The following is a 16,455-nucleotide window of genomic DNA, read 5'->3' on the forward strand; positions in this document are numbered from 1 at the left end:
GATCTTTGAAGATCAAAGGGTGCAATTATATCTTACTTGCTGCTGTGAATCTGAGTCTTAAGCAAATTATTCTGTTGGTCTCTTTTTTTTTCTTCTTCACAGAATAGCTTGTTCTGAAAAGAAAGGACAGCTTGGGGACTGGAAGCATGCAAGAAGCCCTCCCCAAAAAAAGGGTTGCTATGCCCCGCAGAAGACATCCGAGATACCTGCCAGGCTCCTTAGGTGGGAAAACTTATTTTAGAGCCCTGTTGAAGCTGAAAAGCCCCAGGAAAAACAAGTTTTGCACATAAGCATGCATCCCTCTCCATCAGCAGGGGCTCGTGCAGTAGGTGGCATCCCTGCGAGGTGCCACCTTGCAGCCTGGGGACATCACGGCCACAGGGTGTCCACAAGGTGCGAGCTGTTCACCAAGAGCAGCGGAGGTTGGAGGTGTGACAAGGCCCATCATCCTCACGTCAAACAGTGGGTGCTCTTTAATTTTAAAATGGGGGGTTACCCAGCAGGAGGAGGCGCTTGCCCTGGGATGGTGCAGGTAACAATTAAGAGCAGCTGATCTTCCAAAGGACTGGAAGCACCGGGTGACACCGACAATCTGAATTACACCGGGGTCAGACTGAGTCCCCAGGACTCCCGTGCTCTTGCAGCCCACCAGTAGGCAGGGTGGGCCCTTGGCTTCTGCTCGTTACCGAGTTACCCACTCATTACACTCATGTGAAGGGAGACGGGCAGCGCGCTGTTATTTAGTTCATCAACTAATCCCTTCCCATCCAATAGTTTCCGCTCGGCTTCATTTATTGTGCCATTTTCTGATGGACCTTATACACAGCTGAGCATTTCTCCTCTCAAGGACACTGGCCACCACGGACCTAAAAGCACAGCTCGTTTCTCCAGCGGCAGAGAAATGCAGTCTCATATAGACTGCCTACAGGTTGGGGATGTGGCAGCCGAGAGATCCTCAGCAAAGCGTAATTCCACAGCTGGGGCGCGCGGGCATGGCAAGGCACGGGGAAGGTGCGGACTCACCCGAGCACCTTATTTTGTACAGGGCTCTGTACCTGCTGTGACCCAACAGAAAAACCAAAATTGCTTTTGTGCTCTCCAGAATTTGGATGGCTCCAGGCCTCCAGCTGCCTTGGCCGGTTGCCACCTCCTATTTCCACATGACCGTATGACCATCTCTAGGTGGCTGTTTGGTGCACCCCCCCAAAAATCCCTGCGAGGAGAGGTCTGAGCCAACCCAGCTCCCAGGGGACCTCACTGGGCATGGGCTAAGGACCCTCCAGGGCAATGGGCGTTTTTAAACCAGTCCCACCAGTATTAGTCTGAACTTTGGCTAGCCTGAGCAAATCTAGCATCCGGATACTTAGCTGAGCCTCCTGCACTTCATCCCTCCTCCTCCTCCTCACCTGCTTCCTCCCATCCCCAACCCAACCTCCTCTCCTGCTCCCACATCCTGGGCACCCACCACCCTCGCCACCCGTCTGCCCACAGCCGCACGCGTCCCAGGGACCCAGCCGGGCCCCCGCATGCCAGCGGAGCTGGGACAGAGAGACCGAGCACTCCTTGAGAGCCACCCTCGAGAGCCGCAGCGCTTTTTTTACTCAGACGACACTGTCACCAGCAGAGCTGAGCAAGAACTGCAGCTTCAGCAGCAGTAACCCCCGCGGCGCGCAGAGACAAAGCCGGAGGCTTTAAGGAGCTTTCAGCGCTCAAACGGAAACTTTCACCCACCCCAGAGAAGTGAGAGCTGCGCGCTGGGACTGTCCCCTGCTTGGGTCCAGCTCGGGGACACGGTGCCACCTGCCCGTCGGGCGCCCCGCAAGCCGGAGCCTCCGCACGCATCCCAGCTGCAGGGCAGGAGCAACCCACCTCGGGCAAAGATGGACAGCAGAAACCTTATATTGCAATAAACCAGTATTTTCACCCCCTCCCCCCCAAAAAAGATGACTGCTCTCAGACAATTCCCAGTAACCAGCCCTCGCGGCTGCCGGCCTCCACCTCACCCACGCAGCAGCAACCAACCGCTCCTCAACGTGGCTCAAGTGCAAGTCACTGACGAACAGATCAAATTAGGCAGGATTAATTAATTAAGCATCCGTAAAGGAGTTTGAAAAGGACAAGGATTTGTAGTTGCTCTGTGTTGGACTCCAGTGCACCTTCGAGGTCACTACATGGAAAGCCGCCACACCATCCCCTTTCCCTCCTGCGGGTACGAGCCAAGCCGGGGGGGCTCCAGGGGCACGGTGCCACCCCTTTGCCCAGCCATCCCCATGGTTGTTTCAACCAGAGCGGGGACAGCAGAGCCCCAGAGATGCTGACGTTATACCCCACAATGCTCATTGACCCCCACGCGCCCGCATCGCTCCCGAGCCCGGGGACGGCGGTTCACCTGCGCCTCAGCTGACCGGAACAAAATTTGCATTTATATAGCGCTCTCCATCCACCAGCATCAAAATGCTTTGATTTATAAAACAGAAAAAAACCAACCAAACAACAACACACAGCAGAGATGAAAAACCACTGGTGAAGAGCTCTGCCCCCCATTCGCAGCCCCCCCCCCCCCCCCCCCCCCCCCCGCAGAGCCCTTTGCCTTTGCTTTCCCACGCACGCTCACCTGCCACCCGCACCTGGAAATGCTTAAATTTAAAGCACAGCCTGGACCGAAATAAAGCCCAAATCTCTCCCCTGTCCCAGCGACCCAACCCTTAACTAGCAAACCTTCCGGGAGGAACACAGGCAAAAAGCGTTCTTCTAAATCATGGAAATATAGTAAATTATTGCAATAGTGCAACACCAGTGGACCCCCCCCCCCCCCCAACTCAGACAGCAACAGGACCTGTTGGACAGCCAGATTTTAAACGGGTAACGTGGCAAAGATTTGTATAATTAGCCCCAAAGTAAAGAGTTCCCATTTAAACGTGTTTTACAGCCATGTGTCTGAACGCTTTTCTAGACCGAGCTCGAACCTCTCCTTTCCCCCGGCGGGAACCCCCCAGTTTGTATGTATTCATTAAAATCCTGTCCTAATTGCTCCCTCATCAGCTATGAATCTTAAGAAGCTTAACTGCTAAGTGCTTAAATTGTGTTTACTGACAGAAAATAGAATATTCGCTAATGACTGGATGGTGATGACTCAGAATTATTTGGGGGTGGGGGTGTCTCACACCTAAGGCTTTGGAGGTGAGGTGGTAACGTTTGTGCCAGGATTTTTGTCCTTAAAAGATGAAAGACGGGGTTTGCCCAGACCGTACAGCACAAAACACAACCCTGCAGTGCTGCTGGGGTCCCCTGCAGGTGGGGGGGAGGATGGAAAGACGACCTGCAACCCTAAAAGCATCACCCCAAAGCACCTACCTGCCCTGCAGGGACAAGGTCACCAGTAGCTCAACCCGGGGTGCTCCCAGTTTGACACCGCCTCTCCCATTTCTGGGCGATGCACACACCACTGGGCTCAGTTTTTAAGATTTAACCCAACAGAGACTCACTACTGAACACAAATACTAGCTTTTTTTTCCTTATTTCCTGGCTTTTGCTTGGCAGCAGCTGCTGTGGGGCAGCCCTGCGTCGAGTAGTTGATATATTTATGAAGTCTTAACTTCCAAAAATATTGCCAGCAGCAGGCCATAATTCTCTGACGTGTGACCTATGGTTTTTAAATACTGACCTGAACAGACTGGCTACTGGGAATAGATGTGTTTTTTCCTTCCCAAGTTCTCCTCCGAGACATATTTACTGAAATACTTTATTACCTCATCACTGAGCATAATTTAAAACTGCAGTTAAGCACTCAGCGTTTAAGTAAAAGCATGCATCATTCTGACAGCGTTTGGTTGCGAGGGTATAACAAATTCACAAACCATAGCCCCAAAATTTCTGAAAAATTCCCGGCTATTAGCTCTGCAAAAACGCTCCGGCTTCAGCACGTTCACCGAGAGGCATTTCGAAGCTTTAGCTTCAGCCTTCTGCGTTTCAAGGTAACTGTTGTGGATTGGCAAAATGTGTGAATTTAATTAGCGTAATCTAAACAAAAGAAGCATTTCAGGGCTGCTTTAATCCATACGAGACCAATATGTTGATTTGTCGATGTGAATTTAATTAGCGTCTTCGAGTCTAAACTCCAACTCCCCCCTCTTTTATCTAATTATCACATTTATAAAAAACATTATCACATATTCCTTGGCCTAACTGTTTTGCCACGCAGTCAGACTGAAGTCCCAGAGTCAACATGCACTTCTAATAAGCTCAATATGTTCTCGAGCGCGCCGCGCTGGGCTCAATAGCGTCCCATACAGCGCCCGCACGCTTCCCCTCGAGAGGCCGAGGACAACTCGGCCGTCATTGTATCTTTTCCCCATCCTTTGCCATGCAAAGAAAGTGAGATCCTTCTGGTGTAACCGTCGGTGAAATGCATCAATTACGCACCATTCTGGGGACGGCCACCACGAGGCATTCACTTATATATGACTAATTGAGCAGAGAACAATTGCTATTCATTTCACAAGTGGTTCCCAAGGGCTGCAAGGGGGCGGGGGGGGGGGGGGACGGGACTGCATCAATTCACCCTTCATCAAGTAAACATTCAAGTCATAAGCACGCCCCAAATCTCTCCCAGGGTGGTTAAAGATGTTCTCATCTCTCCCTACAAGCCCATATTCCTGAGGCATGAGGAGATGGTTCCCAAGGGCACTGCTGCAGCTGCAAGCGGGGTGCCGGTCCCTGGGGAGCAGCTAGGCTCACGCCATGACCCCTCCAAAGCTCTCCCTGTCTGGGGACCTGCAAGGGGACCCCGGGGCAAGGTGCTGTATGTCCCCCGCAGGCCACCCAGCCAGCAGCAGGGAAGCCCCTTCCACGCAGAGGGAGATGCCACCTGGCCACCCCAAGAACGCTGCCCCCACCCCCTCCGTTTCTCTGCATGCCGAAGGGTACCAAGCTCCAAAATAAGTCCTTTCCATCACTTGCCTGAAGTCCCCAGCCTTTGACTTTCAGGAGGAGGAGACAGACTTGCATGACAGTGAGCAAAACCCACGTAGCTGAGCAAACTCACCTGCTGGAGCCACGCAAGGAGTGGGCGATGACTATGTACCTGCACTAGAAGCAACAAATTCATTTACCCCTGGCTACAACAGCACTGCGATGTGCCTTTCTCTAAAGAAAAAAGATCTTCCTGCAGGTTATTTTTCAGGGAGCACAGCAATGTTGTTCAAGTTTAGGCCCAGATTTTGTTTGTTGTGGTTTTTTTTTTTTTTTTTTTTTTTAAAGTTAGGCAGATTTCCCCAAACACAACCCATCGTAGGTCCTCCAAGACAGTTGTGATCAGTGATCCCAGATCATTTTGTTCCCCTTCGCATTAGAAATGACAAAAGATCTTGAATTTCCAGTTTTTCCTCATGGTAAGCTAAAACCCAGTGGCAAGGTGAAAGAGGAAAGCCAGCCCCCCTCAAGGCAGCAGCACCCAGGGCATTCTGCTGCCCGTTCTCCTGAGGCAGGGCAGCAAGATGCCCCACAACAACATGCCGAGTTATTTTTCTTTCACGTGTTATTACTGCACTTGAAGATGAACTGGCCTTCCGGCTTACTCCGTTTGTGATTATCAGGCAGTTTGGGTAAGAGATACCATCCAGGAACTTAACAACTGAGCTATTGAAGGAAACGGCACGAGGCTTTACAGGAGCACTTGGATCAGGTTTCTGCCCAGGAACAGGCAGACAGCTCTGCTAGAAGAGCAAAATCCATGAAATGCTCTTTACTGCACTTTGCAAACTAAAATACTGCCTGCGTCGGTGTCTGTACGAGGTGCTTGGTTACCCTGCCTGTGCTACCAGCAGACATCTCCTTCCCTGGCACAGGCTGGAACCGAGCTAATGGAGGGGAACCGCACGCCCACCTCAGAAACCCGGTGCTGGAAATCACAGAAGAAAACTTGAGAGAACTGGTCTGGGAAAGTTATCTCGGCCAAAATTCCCTGAAAGTCTTCACCCAGGGAGGACTGAGGAGCTGTTGCCCTCTGGAGACCTTGCCTCAAGCACATGGTCCTTGTGAATTTGGTCTCCTTGAAGTCAGCCTGGGCAAGGGGATGGGACAGAGCCAAGGATTTTGGGGGGCTCGCTTACACAGCTGGTACAAAGAGCAAAAGCCTAGTCTACTTCAGACAGAGAGAAAGAGTTAGGGAAGCATCCCAGGGAAGCCAGATTCAACCGGTGAACAGCCAAACCGCTACAAAGCTCTCCAGAAAGCAAGGAGATTCCAGGCCAAGGCCGGTGCTGGGAGCAGGAGAGCTGTGCAGCTGGCCAACCTCCTCTACCAACTGACCCCAAGTTGCCCAATAGCTAGCTTGAGGAGCAGGTGTCGGAAATCATAGGAAATGGAGCTAGAAAGACATTCCCTACTCCATTCCCCCGGTCCGAGACAGACTGTATAAGCCTGCACAACTGCAAACACACTTACCATGCTGTTCGCAAACCCTCTGGTGCCACAGATGCCCTGGGCCATCCCGTCCCTGGTGACTCCTTCCATCTAGGAAGGGTTTCCGAGCATGGACCCTACTCATCCCTGCTGCAGCCCAAAGCCCCGACTTCTTGCCTTAGCCCTAGCAGATACGGGGAACACGTTGCTCGTGCTCCCTGCAGCAGTTTGGGGTATTTGACTGCCACATGTTTCCTCCTGCGCGCGTGCGAGGTGGGGTGGCAGGAGAGAGGGAATCTCCATCAGTGAGAGCCAATCTTTGTCATGCAAAAAGATGAAATTCTGCTTTTTGGCAAAAGTGAATTTTCATTAATTCCCCCAGCTGGAGGTTCACCATTTTCCAGAGGAATTTGGCCATTTTCCCAGTGTGCAAAGCCTCCACGGGTTAGCACCAGCAGGGTTTCATTTTCACAAGATCAGCCTCCAAATATGCAGTACAGCCTATTGTCTAAATACAGTATGAGCACAGCTCGAGCCACCTGACCGGGGCCTGGTTTCCTGGCATCTACTTTCCCCATCTGTTGGCTTTTAGCATAAATTGAAGCGCAAGTGCCTACTAATACTCGTCTCGCATTTGAACGTGCTCACGAAGCCGTAATCTAACATGCAGAGCATATTGGACCGTGTTCAGTTTCTGCGAAACACAAGGCACAGCCCCAAGACAGAACTGGAATTGCTTTGAGGGCGCGTTCTTTGCCCAGACCACTCTCTGCTGCACACGCATCTGCGGGAGACCTCTTTTTTGGAAAGAGAGAAATGCACGTAAATGGGAGCTTCCCTCAGGCTAACTCTGATCCCGCTTCATTTCTCATCCGACCCCCAAACACGTTCCGAATGAGCTCAGAGAAATGGAGGCCATTATGTGGAAGACACGGAGTTTTGAATGATGACCTCCTAAATTTCCTTGCACGTTAATGACTTGGAGGGGCGAAGGAGTGACGCAGCTTAGTGCGGCAGGGTGGCTCCCTGCAAAGCCACGCACCATCCTGAAGCCAGGCTGGTGTTTCCAGGCTGCCCATGGCTTTTGCAGCCTCCAAGGATCCTCTCCACCCAAGGGATATGGTAAACCTGAGCTTCTGCACCTCTCCTGTGAGGACAGGCTGAGACAGTTGGGGGGGTTCAGCCTGGAGAAGAGAAGGCTCCGGGGAGACCTTAGAGCCCCTTCCAGTGCCTAAAGGGGCTCCAGGAGAGCTGGGGAGGGACTCTGGATCAGGAAGGGGAGCCATGGGACGAGGGGGAACAGTTTTTACACTGAAAGAGGGGAGATTTAGATGAGATATTAGGAAGAAACTCTTTCCTGTGAGGGTGGTGAGCCCCTGGCATAGATTGCCCCGAGAAGCTGTGGCTGCCCCATCCCTGGAGGTGTTCAAGGCCAGATTGGACAGGGCTTGGAGCAACCTGGACTGGTGGGAATTGTCCCTGCCCATGACAGAGGGTTGGAAATAGATGATCTTCAAGGTCCCTTCCAACCCAAACCATTCTATGATTCTGGACCAGATGAAAAAGCAACCTTCCTAAAAATGCAAAGGTGGGTACAAGAACCAAAGCTAACATTCCACCATCAGTCATTTCCAAAGGGCCCTCTCTAAGCATCGCAGCTCGGCATTGTTGAGGCTTGTCCTCTGCCCTTGACCATTTCCTTCACTCTTCTGCCCCGTGTCACAGCCCCATGGAGCGGGGGCCCCTCGCGTGCCACCACACAGCCTCAGGGATTGCCATGCTCATCCCGGACCCGGGTTTCTGAAGGTCAGTTTCCCCATAGCCCGGGCAAGGAGGGATCATGCTGATTAGGTGCCGATTTTGGTAAGCTTCTTAGACCCAACCCACGAGGCTTTTCTGGATTTGTGTGCCTGTAATTTCAATAAAGGAGCTTCTTCCATATGTGCACCTTCTCAGCATCTTGGTTTGCCTTTATCTCTTTGATTCATCCTTAAAAACAGCCATAAAGGCTTGCTTCAACATTTCATCCTCTATTTCTCAGAAGTGACTTCCAGGGACAGAGCTGCACCAGCTCCGTTCTCAGGGATGGGCAGGGCAGAGCGCGACTGCGCTGATGGAGTTGGTACATCCACCTATCTTCACTTGGTGATATGTCCAATATTGCTCCAAGGGCAGCCTCTGGGCTCTGCCCTTTGAACACCCAAGCAGCAACACTACACTCTCGATGGGTTCTGTTCAGGATGTTTTGCTTTGCTTTCTCCACTTCCAAGAAAAGGTGCTATTTTCTCCTTTACAACCCTCGGGAATCTCAGACGAGGCATTACCTACATTCCCGTATGTAGACAACAGACAAAATTCCCTTCCGAGCCCAAATCTCCATTCATCACCTCCTTCCTCCAGTGCCACATGCCCATTTTGTCCTCCCTCGGTGTTGCACGTGTGGGAGCAGCAGGCAGGAGAAGCCGAGCAGGCACAAGACGAACAGGGAAGGTGGAGCTCAGCAGGAAGGCTGCGAGCAGGGCTGACACAGCATGGTCCCAGGAGAGCTGCAGCACAGCCACGGGCATGATTTTTCACTGAAAGGGTTATCAAACATTGGAAGAGGCTGCCCAGAGAGGTGGTGGGTTCGCCATCCCTGGAGGTGTTTAAAAAAAGGGTAGATGTGGTACTTGAGGACATGGTTTAGAAGTAGTTTTGTCAGGGCAGGTTAATGGTTGGACCTGATGATCTTAAAGATCCCTTCCGACCTCAGCAATTCTATGATCTGGCAGCTCCTGCTGCAGGCCAGCCCCAACCCACCGCCAGAGGCTTGCAGCCAGAGGAGAAGAAAAGCAACTCAAATCATCTGTCTCCTCAACGCCGTCACGCACCCATCTAACACCCTTCCTGGCTGGGACATCTGAAGAGGCCAACTGAAACGGCGCTCTCCCGCCTGCCCCCAGCCCAGGCAGCCACAGGAGGGGTCCCAGCCCCAACAACTCTCCTGCGTCCAGTCCCTACCACTACTTACTCCTTCCAGTCCCCAAAGGGGCTACAGGAGAGCTGGGGAAGGACTTTTTCCAAGGGCATGTAGTGATAGGACAAGGGGCAATGGCTTCAAACTGGAAGAGGGGAGATTTAGATTAGATATTAGGAAGAAATGTTTCCCTGTGAGGGCGGTGAGCCCCTGGCGCAGGTTGCCCCGAGAAGCTGTGGCTGCCCCATCCCTGGAGGTGTTCAATGCCAGGTTGGATGGGGCTTGGGGCAACCTGGGCTGGGGGGAGGTGTTCCTGCCCAGGGCAGGAGGGTTGGAACCAGATAATCTTCAAGGTCCCTTCCAACCTTCCCTCCCTTCTATGGGAGCCCCCTGCTCCCATAGAAAACACCCATGGGAACACAAGCTTTGCAAAGAAAGTATCAAGGCATCCCCAACCTCCCAGCAGCCTCTGCCAGGAATAGAAATGCCTCTTTATTTTGTTTCCTCACCATCAAGCTGCATCATTGATTGCATAAACCATGAGTTGCCAAGAGGTCCAGGGACAGACCCGGCACCATGCAGGGCTGCTGGGGAGGGAAACCTGTAGCACAACAACAACGGCGGTGGTTGCATCCGTAAGCTGACTCCGTGGGACTCACAGGGCTGGGGCAGATGAAGGAGCTCAAAGGGAGCAGGAGCATCCCCAGATGACAACAAATACCCATCAGAGACCCCTCTCCTCCCTCCCCTGCTCTGGCCCGGGTCCCTGCCCAAACCCCAGGCGTTCAGGCGCATTTTTTTTTCTAGAAGACTTTTCACACTGAAGCTGGCGCAAAAGGAAAAGGCATGGGTGCCCCACATCTCCCGAGGCTCTGCTCCTGGCATGGGGCTTCCAGGACAGGGTGTCGTTCCTCCAGGGAATGGAGGCGCTCTGGCAGTTCCCCCAGACGAGGAATAAAAGGATGTGTGGGTCTGAATGGCGGCACCGAGATCTCCGTATACAGCTGTGTGCTGTTCTCAGGACAGACGGCCCCCGCCTGACCCGTGCCGGCGTGCTGCACGAGAGGCACCGTCAGGAGCTCGCCAGGAGGGTGCCACAGAGCACCACGGCAAGCTGGGAGAAAGCTCCACAGGGCCAGGGCTGTTTTCCATGCCTACGCAGGGTGCCTCACGGATCCCAGCCCTGTTTCCACCAGGAGCTCTGCAAATGTTCACCAAACCCTGAAAGCGACTCCACACGGGCAATGCCCCACCAAAAGTTGGGCCCAACTTGACCAAGCATCTCTCCAGGCACAGAGCAAAGGGCTTTTTGACCTGCCTGTGCCCAGGGCAGCTCTCAGCTCTCCACAGAGAGCATATCATCTCTCCCCATCGCCACAAACCACATCTGGAAACAACCACTGCTTTGCGATGTCAGGAGATCCTCCACCCTGGGGAGGTCTGCAAGCTGTGCAAGACCAGCACTGGGGGCACACACCACTTCTGGCCCTTGCCAAACTCCTCCTTTTAAGAAAAAAAATAAATTCACCTCTCAAGGCAAGAGCAATTGCTAAGCAGTCCGTTTAACAGCATCATTAAGGGAGCCAAAGGGTTCATTCTACCCCGGGCAGAGAAGCGCGCGGACGAGGCAGCCGACAGGACTCATTAGACTTTGTGTTATTTGCTTTGTGCTGCGCAGCAGAAAGACTCACTAAGTTGGCAGTTATTGACTATGGGAAGTTGCTTTTAAGTCTAACAACTAAGAAAAAAATAAACTTCCAGAAATTAATGGAAGTAGGCTTGGTCACCCTCCAGGCGATGCAGAGCCAGAGGTGCAACCCCCAGATAACCCCCCCCCGCCCCCCCCAGATGCAGGAAATTTCCACCTCCGAACCCACTCTGGGTGGGAATCTTCCCCCAGACTACAGAAGGCTCTGGATGAGGTTCTGGCTGTCAAGAGCAGTTGGCTTTAGTTGTATCATCACCTCCAAGCGCATCCATTGCTTGTATCAGTTATTTTTACTGAGCAGCGCATCACCTGGACGGCCGCTTGCACCTTAGGGCATGCGAGCTCCAGCCCGGGTAGGAGAGTAACGGCACCACGGCTTAGGAAGTGCTTATACCGCAGGGCATCCAGCTGAGTATTGATGCTGCAGCATCCAGCGTAAGACGCCTAAGCCTCATATTTCTCAGTAAATCCACTCTCTGCTAAAAAGAAAACACTGCTATAAAACTGGATTCGCCCCCGGCTCTGTCCTCCCCTACCCCAGCAGGCAGCTTCGGCTTCTCGTGGCTTTCAGACAAAGACACACACCCTGAAGAGGAAACCTCACCAGCATGAAGTCTAAGTGGGAATACAGTCCACACTGGCCACCAGCTCAGGTACTGCTCTCTGCCTCCTCTGAGCTGTGCCTGCACGGGGTGTCCCTTCCCACTGCAAACCACCCCGAGCTGTGGCTGTCCCATACCCGGGAGCAACCCCACCACCCACCGGACACAATTCCCACCCCTGTCTGGCACTGCACGGTCAGGAACCGAGCAAGGCCCATGCCTAGGTTGGGTTCTGGATGCCATGGCGGTCCCCCATCAGCAGTCCCGTGCAAAACACGCCACCTGCTTGTCACCTCTGAGGATCCCAAGCGCTGACCCAATCTTGGGAAAGACGCTCCGAGTTTTGGCCAAGGGCACCTGCGTTACCCTACTATGGGAAGTCTATGACCCTCCTTTCCAGCAGCGCAGGGCTGCGTCCTCCTCCAAGCGTGGGTAAATACTCCACGCTTTTTTTAAATACAAAGCGCGGTGTCTCGCCCTCAGGTTGGCGTTTTTAAAACGGAACGGTGCGATGCGAGCCGAGACTCATTACGGACGCGTCACTCAATAACCGAGGCTGAGAATTCAAAGTCCAACGAGTTGCGGGCAACAGAGGTGAGAAAGCCTTTCAAACAGCAGTCTTGTCGCAGCCGCATCTTTCCGCTGCCACGTGGCAAGAGGGAGGCAGCTGGCGGGCAGGGAAGCAAATAACCCGCGTATTCGAGAAAGTGCCTCCGCACACATAGCGTGCGGAGAACCCGAGCTCCCGGGAAAGCCTGCTTCACCCAGGCAAATCAGACTTGTAAACTCGTCCTTTTTGGGGAAGGGGGGAGCGCGGGGAGGGGGCTAATGGCTGCTTTATTGCATTAGACAGTATCTTCATTAAGGCAGAGAAGAGTAACCGAGGGGAATGTGCACGTAGCGTGACTTCTTTGCTAGAATCCCCCCCCCAAACCGCCAACTGGCAGCTCCTTGGCTCCCGGCCACCCAAATCCAAGAGACCATCTGGCAACTGGTTCAGTTATCCCTCCCCAGTTAACAGATGTACACTAGATGGTGTGGGAACAGCATTTTACAGAAGCAATTAGTTTAATCCTTGGCTAAACAGTTTAAATTCCAAGCGATTTGGGGGGGGGGGGGGGGGGAGAAAACCCCCCAAAACAAACCAACTCACTCACAATTCAGAGAGAATAACTGAAAATAACAAAATAAAAGCCAATTCTGCTGGTTTCACCACCAATGCGCACACACAGGACTTGTTCCCATTCTCAATTCCACATGTTGGGCACCAAAAAAATACCGGATTGATTCCGAGGCTGGAACTGGGTGGTGACCACTCACGTGGCCACGCAATACCTGCACACGTGGTCCCGTAGCCAAAACCCAGCCAGGTAGAGGCCGATCTTTGAAATGCAGATCTGTCCTGACTTCGGCTCCTCGGCTGACCTCGGGCAAATCATTTAACCCGGTTAAAATGTTTTGCCTGGCTCACACACGCCTCCCCAGCTCCGGAAAATGGGGTAAATGATGTGGTTGTGCTACAGGGAGGGGTAAGGTGGAATCAATTAGGGTTTGGGAAGCACTTGGAGAGTCCTGAATAGGAGGAATCACAGAAATACAGAACATTGTTATTAATTACACTGATTAATTATTATTAAATTAGGCCAATTTTGTTCTCTTGAGAAGAGAAAAATATGTTTTCCAGCCATTTCTTTTGCTCGCTTCCTTAAAAAGAGTGACTTTCCAACTGGAGAAGACTGAATGAGGAGCTTAACCCAAATAAAATAAATTGCCTGTAATTTCTGGTATCCCCTATGCCATTATTGAACAATTTGCATTTGAATCGGGGCTTTTTCCATCACAATCCAGCTTCACCTGATCCTGCTCTATAATCACCATCCCCATTTATGAAATCCCAGCATGTTGCCGCAGAAATTATGTCATAAATTCATCATTATGACTTCCCCAGCAGGAGCAATTGGAGCTGAAGATTGGCTGTAAAAGTTGCCTTTTTACCACTCCTGCTTTAAAGATATTTTAATTTTTTTTTTTTTTTTTTTTTTTTTAAGGTACAGAAGTGAGATTAGCTACCGTGGGGAATTAGGCGAACATGTCATGAATATCCCAGGGATACAAGATTACACCCATGAGTCACAGGAACCATAAAATATGATCAAGAGACTTTATGGAGGATGATCTTTGAAATCAACTCCTAATCTCTGAGCGGTTACATAAAACAGACTATTAGTTTAAATAAAAAAAAAAAAAGTAATTCAAAATCCAAAAGCGAACCAGACTGATAACAGGGAAGTTACATGTATTCCCATCAGGAAGGCTTATCTGTCTAAACCGCTCCAAATGCCAAGGCTTACAGGTTTGCACACTCCTTTGATAACATGATAATTAGTCAGGTATTGTGGCAAGAAACAGTCAGAGAGTCAACTCCAGAGGTAAATAATGTATATTTCAATATTTTCGACTCTTCCTGCTCGGCTACACTCCTCTCTCTGCCGCTTGTCAAAGACTGACGTGTGTTTTATTTCCTGATGAGAGCCACTGAAGAACTTTGACACTGGGGGAAAACCTTAAAACAGAGACTATTTGTGCTATAAGCGATGCACTTTGCCAGCAATTGTCTTAATATCCCCCTTAATTATTGAAAATAAACCACATCGCGATAAAACCCTCCTTCTATCGCTGCTAGGGCTGAGAAAATAATTCAGTGAAAAATTAAAAGTGCCTTACGGAGAACGTAGCGCCTGGTTCGGGGACCGCACGCCCCGATGTGTTCGCGCAAGCTTGGGGCCGTGGTGCTGCCACCGGGGGCTGCTCCGGCACGGGACAGCCCAAAGGGTCTTCGTGTTGGGCGAAGGCTCTCTCCAGGCACCGCGTTACTGCTCCACTGACCGCCTCTCCGATGGCCACTGGCATTTCCCCGGGGCTGGGCAAGCCCCGCACACGCCGGGTGGGCACCACCGTGATGGCAGCACCGGTCCTGCCCCTGCCGTGACGCTGACATCCTGCTCCGGTCCTGCTCCCGCTCCACAGGCACGGTGCTCCCGCCCCAGCCTCCGCGATCCTCTGGAGAGGGCTGTGATGGAGACTGCGCTGGGTAGAGGGATCCCAAATATCCCCCATGCATTAGCAAGGGAGAGGAGGGGAAACCTTCTGGGTTGTTGTTTTTTTGGTTTGTTTTTTGTGTTTTTTGGGTTTTGTTTTTTTTTTTTTTGTTTGTTTTGTTTTCTTTTCTTTTTTAAATCATGCTCAAACAGCCTGGCAACCCCTCCGCCCCTCCTTCCTCCCCTGTCCCTTCCGAACAGCCCGTAGCCATCGATAGCCACACTCCAGTCACAGGATTTGTCCCACCAGGTTTCAGTAATGGCAACCACGTCATGGCTTTCTAGCAGCACGGTGGCTTCCAGCTCCTCCTGCGTGCTGCCCACGCTGCGTGCACGGGTGTAGAGGCACTTTGGCTGGGCTGCCAGCCACGTCACCTTCGTAGGGGAACATCCCTTAATTCCTTTGGGGTATTTCACTGGTGTATCCCTCTTGGCTCCTATGACCCGAGGATTAATCCTCACTCAGCTTGATGATTTGTCCCTCGCCACCTAGCCTGTGGCCTCCTGCAGATGTAGAAGTTCTGCAGTTTGAAGCGTAGGAACTCAGCACACCAGTGGTCTCGGCATCACCGTGATGCTCAGTGATGTGGCCCATCACACCTTGGTAGATGAGTACTGTCCTCAGCTGTTTCACCAGTGCTTGGAGGAGCAGCACGAGATGCTTAAGGGCGGGCACAGGGCAGAATGAGTTTAGGGTGCCCTGGACAGCAGGGGAGCAAGGTGTTGGCAAGGGTGAGCAGAGGGAAACCCCAAATTTCCTCCCAACCATCCTGTACGCGCACTGGGCTCTGCTCCCACAGCACTGCCTGGCTCCCAGCCCTTTCCAGGGCTTGCCCCAATCCAGTGGGGCCTTCCCCCCTTTCTCCCAGGCATCCACCCCTCCGAGTCTCGGCAGACGAGCCTGGGTGGTTGGAGAAGCGGCTGCTCCCGTGGCAGAGGAGATCAAAGCCAGCATGTGCCAGCTCCTCACTGCATCGCCTATTAACTCAAACTGCCATCAATTCTCATTTGCGCTAACACAAACTATGGCAGCTGGAAAATTACCCACCCATTAATCACCGCCGCTCCGTTGTCAACCATCAGTCCTCCCCTTGGAGGCGCGGATTCCTCCTCTTCTCCCCACCAGCTTCCCACCTTTTCTAAATTAAGAACGAGCGAAGTAGACGGCAGATATGTCCTGTATTTAGTTACAAGAAATCTTTTTGTAATGTTGTTAAGCGATCTGGCAGGTTAATTAGTTCTTTGATGTTTCCTGGAGTGCAATGTCTGACTGGTAAGGGAGACGCCATCCGTTTTAAACCAACGAGAGGCGTTCAGGACGAGCAAGAAAACACAAGATTTTGCCCCCCAAAAAGTGACACTGACGGAGGGCTCAGCCCTCCCCACGTCCCCAGAAGACCGGCGCTACAGGCGGCGAGTAGCCATCAGCCTTCGGGTCCCCGTAGCTGTAAACAGGAGTTATTTAGCACCAGTAAGCCTGTTACGTTGCAATTGTACCCTTCCACTTCTGAGCAGCGACACACAATCATTAATTAGTAGCAAACACTCTAATGGCTATTTCATCCTTACTCCAGCAATTAGACCCTTTCAACCGAGAGATCTGTCCCAGCGCGGCACGACTCATTAAGGGAAAAGGCAGGAGGAAACTTGGGAGTCATTCAGAGGTGGAAGAAGGGGGAAATAAAGAGG

This window comes from Vanellus vanellus (genome assembly GCF_965231255.1).
Source record: "Vanellus vanellus genome assembly, chromosome: 10".
Lineage (NCBI taxonomy): Eukaryota > Metazoa > Chordata > Aves > Charadriiformes > Charadriidae > Vanellus > Vanellus vanellus.